The sequence below is a fragment of the Notamacropus eugenii genome, chromosome 7, assembly GCF_028372415.1.
Source record: "Notamacropus eugenii isolate mMacEug1 chromosome 7, mMacEug1.pri_v2, whole genome shotgun sequence".
In the NCBI taxonomy this organism is placed as follows: domain Eukaryota; kingdom Metazoa; phylum Chordata; class Mammalia; order Diprotodontia; family Macropodidae; genus Notamacropus; species Notamacropus eugenii.
In genome coordinates this window covers 141,656,760-141,676,060 of record NC_092878.1, presented here as the reverse complement: position 1 = coordinate 141,676,060, position 19,301 = coordinate 141,656,760, and the positions used below count along the sequence as shown (strand labels likewise).

Below are 19,301 nucleotides of genomic sequence, written 5' to 3'. Positions count from 1 at the left end.
AGGTAGTAAGTAACTAAACTCAGATCCTTTACCTCCAAGCCCAATGCACTTTTCACAACATTATACTAACTTTTATTAGTCATCTAAATGTACATATGCATTTTTAATAAGCTCTATAACCCAATGATCTCTTAAGATGCAGTAGCCTCATTCTATCTTTGGGATAAAATAAGAATAATGGGATATTGGCTAATGAAGACCTAGTCCCTTGACCACATGGATACCTAACAAAGGACAAGGTTTCTTTTTGTTTGATTGACTGCTGAGCCACTGCTGGGAATGCAGACATTAACAAACCAAAGAGACTTCTCTTTCCTGGCAGTGATTAAGACAAGGACTGTTGTAAGTCTCCCTGTGTATAGAAGTAGTGGCAACAATAATCTCCTTCTGCCAACCATCTCCTCAACCAATATCATATGACTATCGAAAACATGGAGTCTGTTTCTTTGCATTTGTTCTTTCCTGTTCGTCAGTGAATGAATATTGGAAATGAAACAGATATGATGTGAAAGCTCAAGGACCTATAGCCTATACTCTCTGCAGTTTGTCAGTAGCTAAGCTCAATGAAGACTGCCCCATAGGACTCAGTCTAACAGTGAGTCTATGTTGATTCAAAAGTGAATTGTGGTGGGATGAATGCTTTGTACCAGCTACCTTAAATTTCCACCGGACCAAGATGGGGAGTGTGTTTTTGGTTTGAAGGGATGTGCTTATACTTTTTCCCCCCTTCTCTATCTTCTCAGTAAATATCCCTCAGTAAAAGTTAATTCATGGTCAGTGGAAGTATCTAACAACACCCTTTCTTGCTTGGTGGAAGAGGTCTCACCTCTAAAGTTAGAATAAATACATAGGCATCTGGAAGAAAGTGGAGCTCACTAGAAAGGAAATATTTCTTGACTAATTATGGGCTAAAGTAAAATTATTTATATATTTATTTTTAGGTATAATAAATGTATTCTGTATTCTACTTTTTATTAACTTAGCTCTTTTCTCAAATATTTTCTTTCTTTCCAATTCCATGTAAAAAGTTTTAACATCTGGTTTTTTATATTTTGGGTTCCTTCCCTCCCTTCCTCCTTTCCTCCCTCTTCGAGAAAGCAATCTATTTGATATAGGTTATACCAGTGCAGTCATGCAAATCATATTTCCAAATGAGTCATATTGTAAAAGAAAATATAAACAAGAAAAACAAACAAGAAAAAGTATGCTTTGATCTGCATTGAGACTCCCATCAGCTCTTTCTCTGGAGGTGTGTTGGGGTGTAAGCTCAGTTTTCACGTGAACTGTTTCGGGCAGGTAAAAGTGAGGGCTTCTAAACCTCAGAGTTCTCACGAGGCCCCCCCAGGGAACAGCTGGGGATTGAGGCATGTAACATGAGCTATCTTGTGTATTTCCACCTCTTCTCGGTGGGAAACTTGCTAGGGAGAGCATCCCACCCTTGAGATTGGTCCATGGTCTGAGCACACCTGTTGTTAATTAGCTAGGGGCTGAGAGCACACACAGTATTCACATGCAAACTATGCGGCGGGAGAGCTTAAGTAGGGACAGGAAAGCCTGAAGGCCCTCTTCTTGAGGTGGGGTCCCCTCCGGGGGCTCTTCTTGCTGCAGGGCCCTTAGAGGGAAGAGGGCCCCTCCCCGCTTCCGCTCCCATCCTCTTGCTGTATGATCCTTGCCCCTTGGGAGGAGGAGGGTTCCTTTCTCCTGGGGAAGAACTCGCCCTGCATATGGATACGTAACTAAGACCCTGAATAAAGCCTAACCCTTGTTTGACTCTGGAAAGTCTCTTCTCTCAGTACATTTATCCAGCTGATCACCAAAGACCTGTGAAAGGTAAGAAGGCTCGGGTAACTCATTGGCCTGTAGGCCGAACAGAGGTGGATAGCATTTTTTATCATAAGTCCTTTGGAATTGTCTTGGATCATTATATTGCTAAGAATAGCTGTCATTCACAGTTGATCATCATACAATACCACTATTACTCTGTACATTGTTTCCCTGGTCTTCTCACTTCATTTTACATCCCTTCATGTAAGTCTTTCCAGGTTTTTCTGAAAGCATCCTGCTCATCATTTCTTATAACACAATAGTATTCCATCACAATCATATATCACAGCTTTTTCAGTCATTCCTCAATTGATGAGCATCCCCTCAATTTCCAGTTCTTTGCCACCACTCAAAGAGCTGCTATAAATCTTTTTATACAAACTGATCATTTCCCTCTTTTTGTGTCTTTGGGATACTGACCTAGTATTAGTATTGCTCGATTAAATGGTACACACAGTTTTAGAGCCTTTGGGGTGTAGTTCCAAATTGCTCTCTAGAATGGTTGGATCAATTCACAATTCCACCAACAGTGCATTAGTGTCCCAATTTTTCCACATCCTTTCCAAATATCATGTTTCTTTTCTGTCATATTAGCCAATCTAATAAGTGTGAGGTGGCAGGTACCTCAGAGCTGTTTTAATTTGCATGTCTCTAGTCAATAATGATTTAGAACATTTTTCCATATGAATATAGACAGGTTTTGTTTCTTCATCTGAAAACCATCTACTCGTATCCTTTGACCATTTGTTACTTAGGGAATGACTTGTATTCTTATGAGTTTAACTCATTTCTCTACATATTTGAGAAATGAGGCACTTTTATCAGAGAAATATGCTATAAAAAATTTCCCCTAGTCTTCTATTTTCCTTCTATTCTTGGCTGCGTTGGTTTTGTTTGTGCAAAACCTTTTTAATGTGATAAAAATTATCCATTTTACATTCCGTAATACTCCCTCTTTCTTGTTTGGTCATAAGTTTTTTCTTTATCCATAGGTCTGACAGGTAAACTATTTCATACTCCCTTAATTGGCTTGTGGTATCACCCTTTATATCTAAATTATGTACCCACTTTGAACCTGTCTTGATATATGATGTGAGATATGGATCTATACCTGGTTTTTGCAAAGCTGTTTTCCAGTTTCCGAGCAGTTTTTGTCAGATAGTGAATTCTTGTCCCCAAAGCTTGGATCTTTGGGTTTGTCAAATACTAGATTATTATCAGGATGGTCTACCATTAGCAGTTTCAATACCTTTTAAGGCAAAATTGGCCAAATATGCCTGGGATGTAGCCTTAAGATATTGCTCCCAATACAATGTCTCTACTTGGTGAAAAAGTCCTAAAGTTCTTCTCGAAGATCTTCACTACTTACACATCTTTAGGACGATTATTGGACAACTGGGGAATTTGGGAAGTGTAATAGAGGAAGCATTGGAAAAGGAAAGGAAAAACTTAAAATAGAAGGATAAGCAAAACAAAAGAAATAATGTTGTGCCTTGAAGGAGTGACCTAAGACAGAAAAAAGACCAGAAATTCCGGACTTCCCCACACTGTGTGTCCCAGATCTTAACAACTGGGTCCATGTGGTGGGTGCTACCAAATATTTGCAGTTCACAATGCATCTGCCCATGTAAAGCAGTAAGAATGAGTCAGTGTAGCCCTATGGATGTCAGAGCTACAGCACAGATGCTTATTCTTTCTACAGGCACCAGTTCTCATCACAAGTCAGGTTCATTTGTAGTAAGACAGATAAAAGGTTATTACTCCCTTGAATACAGCATGATAGTGTTACTTGACTCAAAAGTCAGGACCTCCATCTCTATGGGAGAACCATGGTGATTATGAAGAATTACCATATATTTGCCCCATCGGAAGCCTTTTGTGAAGAACTATCAAAAACTCTAGTAGGTGGTTGATTGTCTGGGATTCCTCCCATACCTTCACCACCCACGGGGACATTCACCTGAAGTGAGTTGTTTGAGCTGCACACTGAAAAAGAAAGAAAAACAGAACCCTTGTAACAAATATACATACTCAAGAAAAACAAAATCCCATAAGTATGTCCAAAAATGATATGTCCCAATCTGTACATTCTCCGTATCACCTCTCTGTCAGCGGGCGGGTAGCATAGTTTACGATGAGTCCTCTGGAATCATGGTTGGAATTGTTTTGATCAGTTTTCCAACCCTCTTTGTAAAGAAGGGGTGGTAAGAGGGAAGGATTAAGTTCAGCACCAGTGGTTTAAGTGTGATGCAATCTGCCTTTCTCCTCTACCCCTCTTCTTTTTCCCTCTTCTAGAATGAATTCTAGCTTTTTATCCTTTATTTTCTTTTAAACACCTTTTTATAGCCCACTGTCTGTGGTCAGAGTTTCTTTTGCCTAAGATTAATCCATCCTTTAATCTACTCTCCCACTATATCCTTCTCTCTCTTCTCATGTTTCCCTTATGTTTCACCATCAAGTGAAATTTATTTCTGCACCCAATTCTCTGTGTGTATGTGTATATAAAGATATATGATATTTGTGAAGTGTTTATCACAGTGCTTGGCACATAGTGGATGTTCTATAACATGCTTATTTTTTCCCCTTCCCTTCTTTTACCCAGTTCAGAAGTTAGGTGCCCATTCCTTCTATTTTTCCTCTTTGTTGTATAGCCTTTTACTCCTATAACCCAAATTGTATGAAATAATTCATCCTCTTTTTTTCTTTTCCTCCCCCTAGTATATTCCTTTCCTCCTTTCTTCTCTTAAGGTCATCAAAACATATTTTTTTTAAATCACTCCTAAGTATTCCACCTTATTAGACTCCCTGTATGACATCTTATGATATGGTTATGCAGCTGAAACACAAATCATCTCTCCATATTGGAATATAATCAATTCATCTTTTTTTAGTCCCTTGTAATTAATTACTCATATTTACCTTTCTATGCCTCTTTTGAAGTTTCTATTTAGTTTTCTCATCAGAAATGCATCTGAGAAGTCCTCTATTTCACTAAAGGTCAATTTTCTTCCCTGTAGGGGGAAATACTCAGTTTTTTTCTGCTTAAATTATTCTTGGTTATAAAACTAAAACTTTTGCCTTCTGGAATACCACATTCCAAGCTCTCTGTTTCTTAAGGTAATGACTATTAAATCTTGTATGATTCTTGCTATGGCTCCTTGATACTTGAATACTTCCTTTTTAACAGCTTGAACAATTATTTTCTTTGACCTAGAAGCTCTAGGTTTGGCCTATTGTGTTCCTGAGAGTTTTTATTTTGGGATGATATAGCCATTTGAAGTTCTTATTCTAAATCAATTTATCTTTAATCAATTTACTTGTTTTTAATAATTATTATGGATAAAAAAGATATATAAGTCAAAGGAGAAAAAATGTATCATCAGCTGCAACTACCAAATTGTGGTACTCATTTTCAAGTTCCATACAAACATTTCATTTAAATTAGGCTAGCAGATAGTCAGCTTAGCCAAATGTTAAGCACTGTGAAAACTAATCAGAAGCATTGTATTTTCACATTGCATTTTTAGATTTTTTTTAAAAAAGAAGTTGGGTTTAAAATTCTTTGAAAATGTTTATTTGGAAGATTTTTAATCAGGTCAGAATATTCTATTTCCAAGATGTGCAAATGGGCAAATATTCAAGTTTTTATAAGTAACACAAATTGTCTTTTTTTTTTTTAACAACAAAAGAAGGCAAGAAAAATAAAGAGAAAAAGATATGCTTCAATCTGCATTCAGACTCCATTGTTTCTTTTTCTGGAGGTGGACTGTATTTTTCTAAGTCCTTTGGAATTATTTTAGATCATTGATGGTTTCAGAAAAATCTGGGATAGCTTATAGGAACTAATGCAAAGTGATCTGAGTAGAACCAGAACACTGTACACTGTAACAGCAACGTTGCCACCACTAAAAGAACTGCTATGAATATTTTTGTGCACGTAGGTCCTTTTCCTTTTCATTTGATCTCTTTGGGATTTAGACTTAGTAGTAGTATTGCTGGCATGCACAGTTTTGGGCATAGTTCCAAATGCTCTCCAGAATGGTTAAATCAGTTCACATCTCCACCAACAGTGCATGGGCATCCCAATTTTCTCACATCCCCTCTAGCATTTGACATTTCTTTTTCTGCCATATTTGCCAATCTGATATTCCTCAGGATGACTGGAGATGGCCCAGGATGCAAAGGGAGACCTTGGGCCCTTTAGGCCTAGGTCTTTGCAGGTACTCCTTTAGGATGAGGCAACGGCCATTCATTGAATAGGCCTGTTTAAGAAATAGGGCATGGCCCCTTTAGTGAGGTCAAGGAAAAGAAAGACATCAGGCTGGGTGGGAAACAGCAGCAGTTACTATTGATAATGACTGTAAAGCTAGGGGCGTCCAGGATCCCTTGGTAGGGGCCCCTTGGAGTGGCAGTTTCAGAGTGAAGTAGGTTTAAGGTTTTGAGAGAGGACTGGGGAAAGGGAAGGGAAGGGAAAGGGAGGGAATGGGAGGGGAGGGGAGGGAAGGAAAGGGAAGGGAAGGAAAGGAAAGGAAAGGAAAGGAAAGGAAAGGAAAGGAAAGGAAAGGAAAGGAAAGGAAAGGAAAGGAAAGAAGGAAAGGGAAAGGAAAGGAAAGGAAAGGAAAGGAAAGGAAAGGAAAGGAAAGGAAAGGAAAGGAAAGGAAAGGAAAGGAAAGGAAAGGAAAGGAAAAGTGGGTCCACTTACATTTGCTTTAAAAGAAGGAGTCATCTTAATGAGATCTTCTTAGGTAATAAAGGAGAAGATACAATTCTTAATCTCAATAAAGTCATCCTTGGACCCAAATCTTTCTTTTCCATCTTTTTGCAACAGGTCCACAAAGAGGTATCTTGTAGAATTTGTAATATTTTGCTTCAGTTTGAATGGTTGTGTTCCAAATGTTGTTTGATGTCTCATTTATATTTTGACTGTAGAAAGGAGGCAGGCCATAGAGTGACTATGACAACAACAGAAGTCAATTGTTCAGTCATAAGGTTTCTCATGAACATTTCAGGGGCGCTGTGGGGTGCCACAGAAGACGCCTGTTATGCTATTGTGTTCTACATTCTTTTTGTAGAGTTCAAAGTCTGTTAAGACAATATGTTCAGGTAAACCTAGCAAACTGTTTTCTAACTTTAAGTCTCTATGAACAATGTGCAGGAAGTACAGGTCGCCCAGGGCACTGGAAATTTCAACAGTATAAAATCCAGGAATTGCAGGAAGAAGCTCTTCCTCTGGAGATGGTAAGACAATTCTCCATGTTTAATGTAGCATAAGACAAAGTACGATTTTTCTGCAGTCTGGAGAAAGAAGTGTAGGCCAGCCAGGAAAGGGTATTTTATATTCTTCAGAAAGTAATTAAGTTCTGATAATGTGTTTTTTCTCCTTTTTTCAGATTGCTTTTTTTTCCCTGCAGAACTTTGACAGTACAGTATTGTTTTTCTGCCTTGTTGGAGACTGGTGGTTTATGATGTAGGAAATTCTGGGGAAAGAGGCACATAAACCCAGGGTGATCAGTCCAAACATTATTAAGGGATTTATTTATTGGAACTCCTGTAACATGAGTGTAAACTAGGGGACCAGGGCACCTACATGGATTTCCATAAATAAGGATGCATTCCACCCCAGTGGCTACTAGGACCAGGACTCTGCTTTTTGTACTTCAGACCAATGTAAGGTTACTTCTACCTATTGTCGCTAGTCTTTTCACCCACATTACTCTTGGAGAACCTCCCCCATGCACCTGGTCCCTTATAGTTTCAAGAAGCTTCTAGGTAACAAGGGAAAGGCACAGGTTTTTGTCCCTTTCCTCATGTCTGGAACCTTATTTTCTTCAGGAGGAGCTGATGAAGTCATTCGAGTATGTTGCTGATGGGGTTTCTTTTGTAACATTGCTTCAGATTATTTATTTCCTTCTCAAGGAAATCAAAATCAAATCAAGCCACATTTGCTTATTTGCTTGGTCTTCAGCCTTTTTGCTGAGGAAGTCTTTTCTGACTTGCCTTGGGCCTTGTTCTGGTAGAATTTAGATCCTGGATCTCAGTCAACTCATCCAATGCTTTCCTAAAATCATAGGCTGATGCCCCTATTAGGGAAACTAAAAGAATCCATGAAGTTCCTTCCAGTGAGCAAGGGCTAACTTTAAATGTTCATTACTCATCCCAGCTGTAACAGGTTCTGCATCAGGCCCATAGAATTTAGGGGTGCATACATAGCAGATAGTATGACCATTTCTCTTGGGTTAATCTCAGTGACTCTCTGATACTGGTATATCAGTAGGGTCCAGGCAAGCATCCCTACAGGCTCAATTCAATGAGCAATGATTTCTTATACAACTCTGCTTTAGCCGGCTCTCTAGTACTGGTCTAATTTGGTATGATTGGAGAGGGTCTGCATCTTCTATCTCCCCCTAAGACTTAGATGCTACCTACCACTCCTTACCTGAATCCCTTTCTTCCTGGTCCTTAGGTGCCAGTTCTGAAATGTTAGAGAGCTCTGATCTTAACTGTTGGAATTTGACGCCCTCTAGCCCTCACAAAATGACATGCAAAGGTGCTCTTTTCCTTTTTCACTCTTTTCAGCTATAGCCTTCATTAATTGGAAGGCTGTAATCGACATATCTTTCTAGTCCTAGATTTTATCCCAATTGACACCATCCAGCCTCAGTAGTGAACTGTTGCTTAGTGATGGAACACAAAGCAATTAACGATAGCCAAGCTACTTTACCTATTGCTGTCCAGTAGCAATTTCATCTCAGCTAAGAAGGTGGGCAACGCTTGCAGCGTTTTGAGGACATCCCCCTCACCTTGAAGTGGCTCACACAAATCTTAGATGAACCCTCACCCATGCTCCCATGGACAGTTATCATGGCTCTTCTGATCACTTTCCTCCCTTCGTTAGCCCATTTCCTGGGAATCCTACCAACTCCACCAATTGTCGCAGAGAGGCTGCTTATAATGCAATGAATTCCAAGAAAAGAGGTTCAAGCTTTATTGGGAGATTTACTTAAAGGAGCCCTTGAAATAGCACCTTGCAATGGATAGCAAACAATAGGGCACACACATGGTATAAGTACAAGCAAAGCTTGTTCTTAAGTTCTTCACATATACATACATATATACAGTATATTGTAATATATACTGTATATATGTATGTATATGTTGTATGTATATGTATGTATATACATATCATACATTATACATATAATATGTATGTGCTTCCTTATACGTATTTACTGAAACTGCTTAAAGGCATGGGGGAGGGAGATGGGGCTGGAACAAAGCAGGATGTGGCTGAAGTAACATATACAAATGGTTTATCAAAACAGAGTTGGTTGCTAGATTACCACACAATTTGTCTTGACCTAGCTAGAATACCTATTAATTTCTTACCCCAACAACAACTACCTGTTTAACCCATACTTGTGTCTTGTAAGAATCTTTCCAAAGCTTCCCTTTCCAATCACTTAATTTTTTTAATTAAATTTTTAAAATTCAATTTACCTACCTCCACAAGAAAGAAAAAGAAACAAGATAAGCATAATTAAGTGAAACAAATCTCCACATCCATCCGATCTTGATAAGTGCCTCAAGTTTCCCCATTATTTTCAGCAAGTGGAAGTACGATGGTTTTGCTTGGAGATGAACCAAAGTAGATTTTCTGGAAGGGACTGGGTGGAAGACAAAGATGGGCATTCACAAGCTAAGGCTTAAGTTAGAGAGTTTCCAAAATAGACTGAACATTAGGATGCTTACAAGCATAGGAGTTGCTAGAAATGTTCCATATAATTTCTTTCCACCCCCTTTATCTTTGTTTCATGAAGAGGATGCCATGAAGGACTGATAATGTATCCTCATTTTTTTCCTGAATGAGACTGGCACTCAGAGCCTCAGTTTTTACAGTCTTCTCTGCCCTGGGAGATAATATTTAAAAAGTGCTTAGAGTAGTCCCTGGCACATAGTAGGCATACTTGTTCCCTTACCCTTCCATTCCCCCAAATTAGTCCAAAGCCTTGTGTGTCTAAGCACAGCTTAGTCTAGAGCACAGCTCTAAGCACCATTCAATGTTTCTTTTTTGACCTACTTGTCATATTTCGTTAGCTCGACATTATTTTTACTTTGTATTATGGCTGATGAGCAACCCATACTTGGTGTAGGAGACATGGCAGCTCGGTAATTTTCTTGTTTGCTTGTGCCTGAATTTTAAGCTTTATTTTCAATCTGTGATTTATTTGCAGAAATCTTTCAAGCCACTTTCCCATTTTTGTGAGAATTATTTTGGTTAGAACTTGATAATGGAACCCATGAATTCACTTTATCAGGCACATATAAACTATAATACAGTGCAATACACTGAGGATGAATGACCATGTGAAGATGCCACTTGCAACTCTGTGTCATAGAATTTCAACCCTTCCCTCGGGTACTTCTCTGATACCATCCATGACATATGACTGAGCTACAGGCCAAATGAGGATACCACTGTCAATCCATCTATTCAATATTAGGAAAGCTTCATTATTTTCTTTTGAAGACAAAAATAAATAGAAGTAGTTCTAATTTTTTCTTTCCTCACCCCAGTGGATCATCTTATATATTCCAGTTTAGAGAATATTAGTGTAAGGGATAGATTGGAAAGGGGTGGAAAGCCAGAAGTATAATTAGAAGGCTGTTAACAGTTTCTCTTTCCCTACCATCGTGATTTAGTGTTTTTTCTTTTGCTCATTAAAAGGGCCATTCCCTGACTACTTCTTAAGAAGGCCTGTTCACTCAATGGGCTTTACCTCCCTCTAAGTGAGTACTTGAAAAGCTCTGGCCTAAAAAGGCCAAGGTCTCCCAGTGCATCCTGGGTCATCTCCAGTCATCCTGATGAATATCTGGTCACTGGATCCAGATGACTCAGGAGGAGAAAGGGAGGCTGGTGACCTTGCACATCCCTCTCTCACTCAAAACAAAGTCAAATGCAAGTCATGTCATCATTTCTCTGATGGCATGGTCTTCTTCGAAAATGAAAGATGAACACAACAGCAAGAACAACCACAGTCCATCTGAGAGGTGATTAGAACCTGAACCTCATAAAGGTGGTGACCTGTTTGGGTAGAGAGAAGGAAACAGAGTCAGTAGAAGTTTTGATGATAGAGTTGACAAGACCTGACAGCTGTTTGGCTATGGGGGTGACAGAGTAGGAAAAATGTTTCTGAAACCATAGAGCTAGGCATCTGAATAGGAAAGCTGGGAAGATTTGTGGGGGGAAATAATAAGTTCTGTTTAGGATGCATTGAGTTTTAAGCGTGAATGAACATGCAAATGGAGATGTTTCACAGAGAGTGATTCAGAAGAGAAAGTACAGCAGCCTGTACATATGTATATAATACGTGTGTATATGTATATGTGTGTATATATATATATACATACATACATAGGTGTGTATACACACACACACACACAGAGAAAGAATGAATGAAATTGATAAGTGAACCCACGGGGGCTGTGGTAGAAACAATATCTACCAGGGTATTCACCATGTAGGCTAGGCTAAGTTTTTTTATCTTTTATTTTTTTAACTAAAAGTTAAGGTAATTGTCCCTGAGATTTGATTGGTCCAGAGTGGTAATGTGAAAGCTGTTGACAAGTCTTTCCAATCACCTAAAGTCATAAAAAAGGTCACAAGGAGTCAATGCCTCTGAGCCTTGACTGATGTCCCACTGCCTGTGAATCACCACACTTTGCTAACTGTTCTATGGAGGTGAGAGGACGTCACATCTACTAGAAATTGTATCCTTGCTGAGCGTCACTCCTGTGTTCTGGCTAAGTAAACACTCTTTAGTTGGATGCTATTATTATTATTATTATAGTAACTAGTGACTATGGGTTACCTGGTCTGTAATTATTTCATTTTAGTCTCAAACCTGAACTACCAAACCAGCCTGAGTCTTGATTGGCCTACAGCAATTAGATCAAAGTAGCATTGTGGTTCATGCTGTGAATGGAAAGCGAGAAGCGCGATGCAGATGTTGTGGATGGGGTGATTAGATGGTAACATGGCAGCCTGTAGCAAAAGCCCTCCTGGTAGCAAGTGGAAAGTCCTTTCAGTGGGACAGAGAAAAGGCTACCACTGACCCCTGGTGGTTGGTAAAGCAGGTTGCCATGGAGGATAAAGATAACACTATGGGGAATATCATTATTAATGGTCACAGAGAAGATGAATTGGTAAGTATAAGGAAAATTAAAATGAGTTGGTCTAGCATGTTCAGAAACTAGAGACAGAACCCTTGGTTTTTAATGATGATACCAGGAAGGCAGAGAGGCAGCTGATGGATTTAGTAATAATGAAAGTAAAAGAATTATTACTGGCTAGGGAGAGACAAGTATGGTCCCTAACCCAGAAGTTTTGCTGGGGAAATCCCACTAAGATCAAGGCTATAAGGGAAGGAAATAGGAACGAGTGAGGAAACTTGGGAACCTTCACCACTGGTAAGAAAGCTTTAGGATTAACCTACTATAACAAGGATACAAACTCTAGTGTGGAAGAGATTGAAGACACTACTTCAAAAAAGATATGATGACATCTAATGAAAGTGACTGGCTCCCTGATTGGGACAGGCACAGATATTCTGGTGAGGGAGAGTTAAACTCTCGACTGACTGTGAAGTCGGAATTCAAATGAATTCAAAAGACACTAATCAGCCAGGGCCACTCTTTTAGCCCTGACTGTTTTTGAACTGGCTGGTGTTGAAGAAAATTTTTAAATAAATAAATATTTTTTTTAAAGTTTAGATAATCAGCAAAATAATAAATGAAGATCTGATTTGTAGTGTTTGTCATTTTATGTGGTATTAATTAGTACCCACAATAAAGATTTAACAATTGGTTTTCTCAAGCCAGTTTCAGCTAGCTGAAGCACACCCCTACTTGTAGCAGAAGCTGAGGGAGAGGGGCTTTTCGAGCTACAGGGGGTAACTTTCATAGGCTAGGTTTCCTTTTCTTCATTGTTTCTGGATTGTGTAGCTCCAATTGCCATGTCTTCAACATTCCATTTTCCTCCCTGCTGTCATTAGGTATTAAAATTATTGCTTTAGATGTTTCACAAATTATTAAGCTTAGTGACTGATTTGTAATTTTATCCTGTGAGCGCTGACAAGGGACACCGTAGTCAAAGTGAAAGGCAACTTTTGCCAGAGTCCAAAGTTATCCTTTGGTGACCTCTTGTGTTGAAACCAGCATAGAAATTTCTCTTTAAAAATAACATACCAACAAAGTCCGACAGCAAGATATAGAAAGAGAAATTCCATTTAAAATATCTATAGACAATAAAATACTTGAGAGTCCATCTCCCAAGACAAATCAAGGGATTATATCAACACAATTACAAAATACTTTTCACACAAATCAAGAAGATCTTAACAACTTGAAAAGTATTAATTGCTCATGGGTAGACCTGGTCAATATAATAAAAATGACAATTCTACCTAAATTAACTTATTTAGTGTCATATCAATCAAAATATCAAAAATAATTTTATAGAGCTAGAAAAAATGATAAAATTCATCTCAAAGAAAAAGGGTCAAAGATATCAAGAGAAGCAGTGACAAAAATGTAAAGGAAGGTGGTCTAATAGTACCAGATTTCAAACTGTATCACAGCATGGTAATCATCAAAATAATCTGGTACTGAAAATATTTATAGCAGTTCTTTTAGTGATGTCAAAGAATTTAAAATTGTGGTGATGTCTGTCAATTGGGGAACAGTTGAACATATTGTTGTATATGATTGGGATGGACTGCTATTGTGCTATAAGAAATGACAAGGAGGGTGTTCTCAGAAAAACTTAGAAAGACTTACATGAACTGAAGCAAAGTGACATGAGCAGAACCAGGAGAACATAGGTAAAAACAATATGGTAGGATGATCATCTATGAATGACTTAGCTATTCTCAGCAATACAGTGTTCCAAAACAATTTTGAAGGACTTACAATAAAAAATGATATCCATCTCCAAAGAAAACAACTGATGGAATCTGAATGCAGAGCAAAGCATACTTTTTCTTACTCTCTTTTTCTTGTTTTTTTTTTTTTATCTGTGTTTTCTTTCACAACATGGCTGGCATGGAAATATGCTTTACATGGCTGCAAAGGTATAATTTACATCAAATTGCTTGCCCTTTTCAATTAGGGAGAAGGGGAGAAAGAGTATTTGGAACCCAAAGTTAAAAAAAATGTTAAAACTTTTTACAGGTAATTGGAAAAAAATAAAATATTAAATTCAAAGTAAGAAAAAACAACAATAATCTTGTACAGGCCAAGAAATAGAGTGGTGATGTCAGTGGCATAGATTAGGTACACAATATACAGTAGTACATGACCATAGTCACCTACTGTTTGACACACCCAAAGAGCAAGATTTGGGGACAAGAAATCACTATTTGACAAAAACTGCTAGGAAAACTGGAAAGGAGTTTAGCAAAAAATAGGTATAGACTCATACATTCTCATACCACATATCTAGAAAATATTGAAATGGATACATGATGTACGATAAAGCGTGATCAAGCAAATTGGGGAGCATGGAATATTTTACATGCCACATTTATGGATAAGTGAAGAACAAACGAGATAGAGATCATTAAGGATGTAAAATGGACAATTTTGTTTACATTAAATTTAAAAAGGTTTGCCCAAACAAAGCCAGTGCAACCAGGATTAGCAGGAAAACAGAAAATGAAGAGGGAGCACAGATTTTGCACCAAGTTTCTCTATTAAAAGCCTGATTTCTCAAATATGTACAGAACGGAGTCGAGTTTATATAAGAATATAAGTCATATCTAAATTGATAAATAGTCAAAGGATATGAACAGGCAGCTTTCAGAATAAAAAATCAAAGCTACCTATAGTCATATGAAAAAAATGCTCTAAATTCTTATTTTTATTTTATGAAAGAAAACAAGCATTTCCACAACATAGTTGCACACAAAACTACAAATCGATTATGTACAACTTGCTATTTCTTTTAAATATATAATATATAGAAATATGTAATAGTCATATAAATTTTCCCCACCACAACCCTAGAGATAGCTGCCATTAGGTACAAATATTATATATATGTAAAATCATTCTTTAATACTTTTATTTATCAGTTCTTTCTCTGGATGCAGATGGCATATTCATATGCCTTTTATAGTTCATATGAATATTTATAATAGTCAAAACAACTTATTCCAAGTCTTTCTTAAAACAATATTGCTGTTACTGTATACAGTGTTCTCTTGCTTCTGCTTATTTCACTATTCATTTTTTTGTGACAGTCTTTCCATGTGTTTCTAAGATCATTCAGCTCATCATTTTTTATAGCACAGTAGTATTCCATCATAATCACATACCACAACTTGTTCAGCCATTCCCCAATTGATGGACATCCCTGCAGTTTCTAGTTCTTTGCTCCCACAAAGAAAGCTCCTATAAATATTTTAGAAAGTATAGGTTCTTTTCCTTTTACCCTAATCATCTTTTGAAATAGCTGTAGTCTTAGTGGGTCAAAGGGTATAGGCAGTTTAATAACTCTTTGGGCATAATTCCAATTGCTCAACTCCAGCAACAATGAATTAGTTCCAATTTTCAACATCCTCTCCAACGTTTATCACTTTGCCCTTCAATTATTTCAGCCAATCTAATAAGTGTAAAATGATATCTCAAGGTTATTTTAATTTGTATTGCTCTAATCAATAATTATTTAGAATATTTTTTCATATAACTATAAATTATTTTGATTTTTTTTATCTGAAACTGCCTGTTCCTATTCTTTGACCATTTTATCAATTAGGGAATGATTCATATTTTTATAGATTTGATAACATTCTCTACATATTTGAGATATGAGATGTTTATCTGAGAAACAGTTTATAAAATTTTCCCCCCAATTATCTGCTTTCTTTCTGATCATGGCTACATTTGTTTTACTTACACAAAACCTTTTAAATTTAATGTAATTGAAATTACCCATTTTATACCTCATTTACCTCACTCTGCTCTCTCTCTTCTTGTTTATTCATAAATTATTTACCTATAAATAAGGCTGACATTTAATATATTCCATGTTCTCCCAAATTCCTTGCCATAATTCTCTTTATATCTAGGACATATATCCATTTTGACCTTATCTTGGTAAATGGTGTAAGATATTGGTGTATGCCCAATTTCTGCTACACTGCTTTCCAGTTTTCCCATCAATTTTTACCAAATAATGAATTTTTTATCCCCAACTTTTAAGTCTTTATACTTGTCAAAAAGGTTACTATATTTATCTACCACTGTAAATTGTATGTCCACTCTGTTTCATTGTCTCCCTTTCTGTTTCTTAGCTAGTACCAGATAGTTTCAATAATCACTGCCTTATAATATAGTTTAAGATCTGGTACTGCTAAAGCTCTTTCCTTTACATTTTTTCCCATTATTTTCTTTCATGTTCTTGACTTTTTGTTCTTCCAAATGAATTTTGTTATTTTTTCTAATTCAGCAATTTTTTTTAGTAATTTAATTATCTTGGTGTTGAATATGTAAATTAGCTTAGGTAAAATTATCATTTTGTTTATATTGGTCCTGCCTATCCATGAACAATTAATATTTCTCCAATTACTTAAATCTGATTTTATTTGTATAAATTCTATAAGTTATTTGTATGAAAAGTTTTTTCATAATTTTATTTATATAGTTCCTGGGGATGTTTTGGCAGGTGTACTCCCAAGTATTTCATATTAGAGTTATTTTAAATGGGGTGTCTTTTACTATCTCTTCTTGCTTGTGGTATATAGAAATACTGATGATTTATGTGACTTTTCTTTTTACCCTGCTGCTTTGCTAAAATTATTGTTTCAACTAACTTTTAGTTCAGTGTTTGTGATTTTCCAAGTATATTATTGTATCATCTGCTAAAAGAGATAGTTTTATTACCCCATTCCCTGTTCTGATTCTTTCTATTTCTTTTTCTTCTCTTACTGCTGTTGCTAGGGTTTCCTACATAATCTTGAATAATATCGGTGACAATGGACAGTTTTGTTTCACACCTGATCCTACTGGGAAGACTTCTAGCTTATCTCCATTACAAATAATGCTTGCTGATGGTTTTAGATAAATGCTTTTTTTTTTTTTATCAATTTAAGGAAAAATCAATTTATATTTATACTTTCAAGTGTTTTAATAGAAATGAATGTTATATTTTATTAAAAGCTTTTTCTGCATCTGTTGATATAATCACATGATTTTTAAACTTTTATTATTGACATAATCAATTATGTTTATAGCTTCCCTTATATTAAACCATCCCTGCATTTCTGGTATGAATCCCACTTGGTCATAGTCTATAATCTTTGTAATATATTATAGTATTCTCCTAGTTAGTATTTTATTTAGGATTTGTGTACCCATATTCATTAATAAAATTGGTCTTAAGTTTCTCTGTTTTTTCTCTTCCTGGTTTAAGTATCAATATGATTTTTGTTTCATAAAAATAATTTGATAGGATCCCTTCTTTGCTTAGTATTCCAAATAATTGAGCCCTTGGACAGAGGCATTTCCAGCCACACACACCACAACAAACATAGTTACAAGATGTCTGATCAAGGACACACTAATAAGGTTTAACCTGCTGCCATATACTATTGTCTGTGGCCAAGGGTCATACTTTACCAGAGAAATAATTAAACAACTCTCCAAGTGTTTTGGGATAACCCTGAGTCTATACATCCCTTATCATTCACAGGGGGAGTTGAATGGCTAAACAGGGAAGTTAGGACTCTTGGGAAAATTATGCCAGGAAACAAAATTAAAATTCCCTCAGGTGCTTTCCCTTTTGTTGTTCCAACTTTAGCAATTATAGTAGTCAGGACTCTGTACCTTCTGAAATTCTGTGCAGGAGACAAGAGATGAAAGCCAGATGAGATATGTGATCTCTCTGTCTACTTCTCTTTCATAGGTTTGGAAAGAAGCAGCCTTGACATAAACTCTACCTTTGGAAGAGATTCATTTGGGCCAAGAGACTCCTGGCAAGTTATACTGCCATCAAGGCTGCCAAGTAGATGACCTGAATATATCACTCCCATGTGAAGCCTGATGTGATTGATTTCATTCCAGCAGAAAAAGCAACCACTTATGTGTATCTGTTCCAACATGCCAACCATGCTTTTAACTGGACCAACTGCTAGATATGTGTACATGCCCCTTTGTCCTTGAGGGAAGGAACACCCTTGGCAGGGGTGAGGCAGAACCACCAGAGCTTCTGTGACTGTTTGCCTTCAATAATGGGCACCGTAAACAATCAGAGTCAATTGTTCTGCCACAGAGTGGAAGAAGAATTCTTCAACATCCTTTATATTTGACTGGAAGAAACATTAGTTACACCTCCTAGTTTTCAGCCCCACTGTACCATAAGGCTACCCCAACTGTGTTATAAACAGAACAGGACAAATGGCCAGATAATGGAATGATAGAATGTAACTATACCATGTTCCTATATAAGAAAGTGACTATCCACAAAGGACCAAGGATATGTGGAGAATATTTCCTTCGGGGGGACCAGGCTTTTAGGATAGCCCCTCTGGGATTATATTTTTAATGCAATAACAAAGTATGCTATTGGCTTTCCAAAAATTGTTAGGGACACTGCAAAATAAGCAGGGTTCTTTCTGGCCTCTGGGTCACACTCACCCTACCAGAAGCACACAGGAGCATGTAGCCATCTGTTCCTGCATCCTCTTTCTGTCACTTCCCCTTTAGCAAGAGAACCAGAGTGCCTCTTCAGCACCACATACAAGGTCACACACCACCTACCCCTCCTGAAAAGAATGAGCAGGTTTTTGCGTCTTTGCCAATGAGACCGTAGTTGCTGGGGGGAAACTTTGTACCAAAGTATAGGCCCACAGGACTGTGGCCTAACAAAACAGGTTAGTTCTGGACTTTTTCCTAGCAGAGGGGGGAGAGTATATGCTGTAATAGGACCTAGGATCTAGGTTCCTGAAAACTTTGATAGCCTGTCAAAGGGTTTTAAAGCGTCTGGAATTAGTTCCAGGAATATAGGAAAGATTATTGGTCTCCATGGGAGTGCTAACATCATGGCTGTCAAATTTTTCATGAATGATGTATTTGTAGATTTACAATTTGTCTTCCTTGTGGAGATTATTTGCTGTGTATGTTTATAGTGTAAGGAACTACTCCCAAGACCTACCCCTAAATTATAAGCAGCTGAGATTAAGATGATGCAGTTGAGGATAGAGGTGCAACATAGGTCTGATTGTGGTACTTCAAATAGGCAACAAAGGAGAAACATAAGTTAACACCAAAGGTAGGATTGTGCAAAGTCAGTCATTTGTCTTGGCAGTCTGAGTGACGCCATGTTTAAAGTTTGCTTAGACTAAGTACACGGATAGCCTGCCTGCAGAAGGTGGTGGTCTAGATATACCATTGCACATGCACACTGATCCTCTCTCCCTATG

The 19,301-nt window shown here is 37.4% G+C and overlaps 1 pseudogene; it reads right to left on the bottom strand.

Moving 5' to 3' along the window:
* Window positions 1-2,374: 2,374 nt before the first annotated feature.
* LOC140514770 (serine/threonine-protein kinase Sgk1 pseudogene) lies at window positions 2,375-9,963 on the bottom strand (annotated as a pseudogene).
* Between the last annotated feature and the right edge of the window lie 9,338 nt (window positions 9,964-19,301).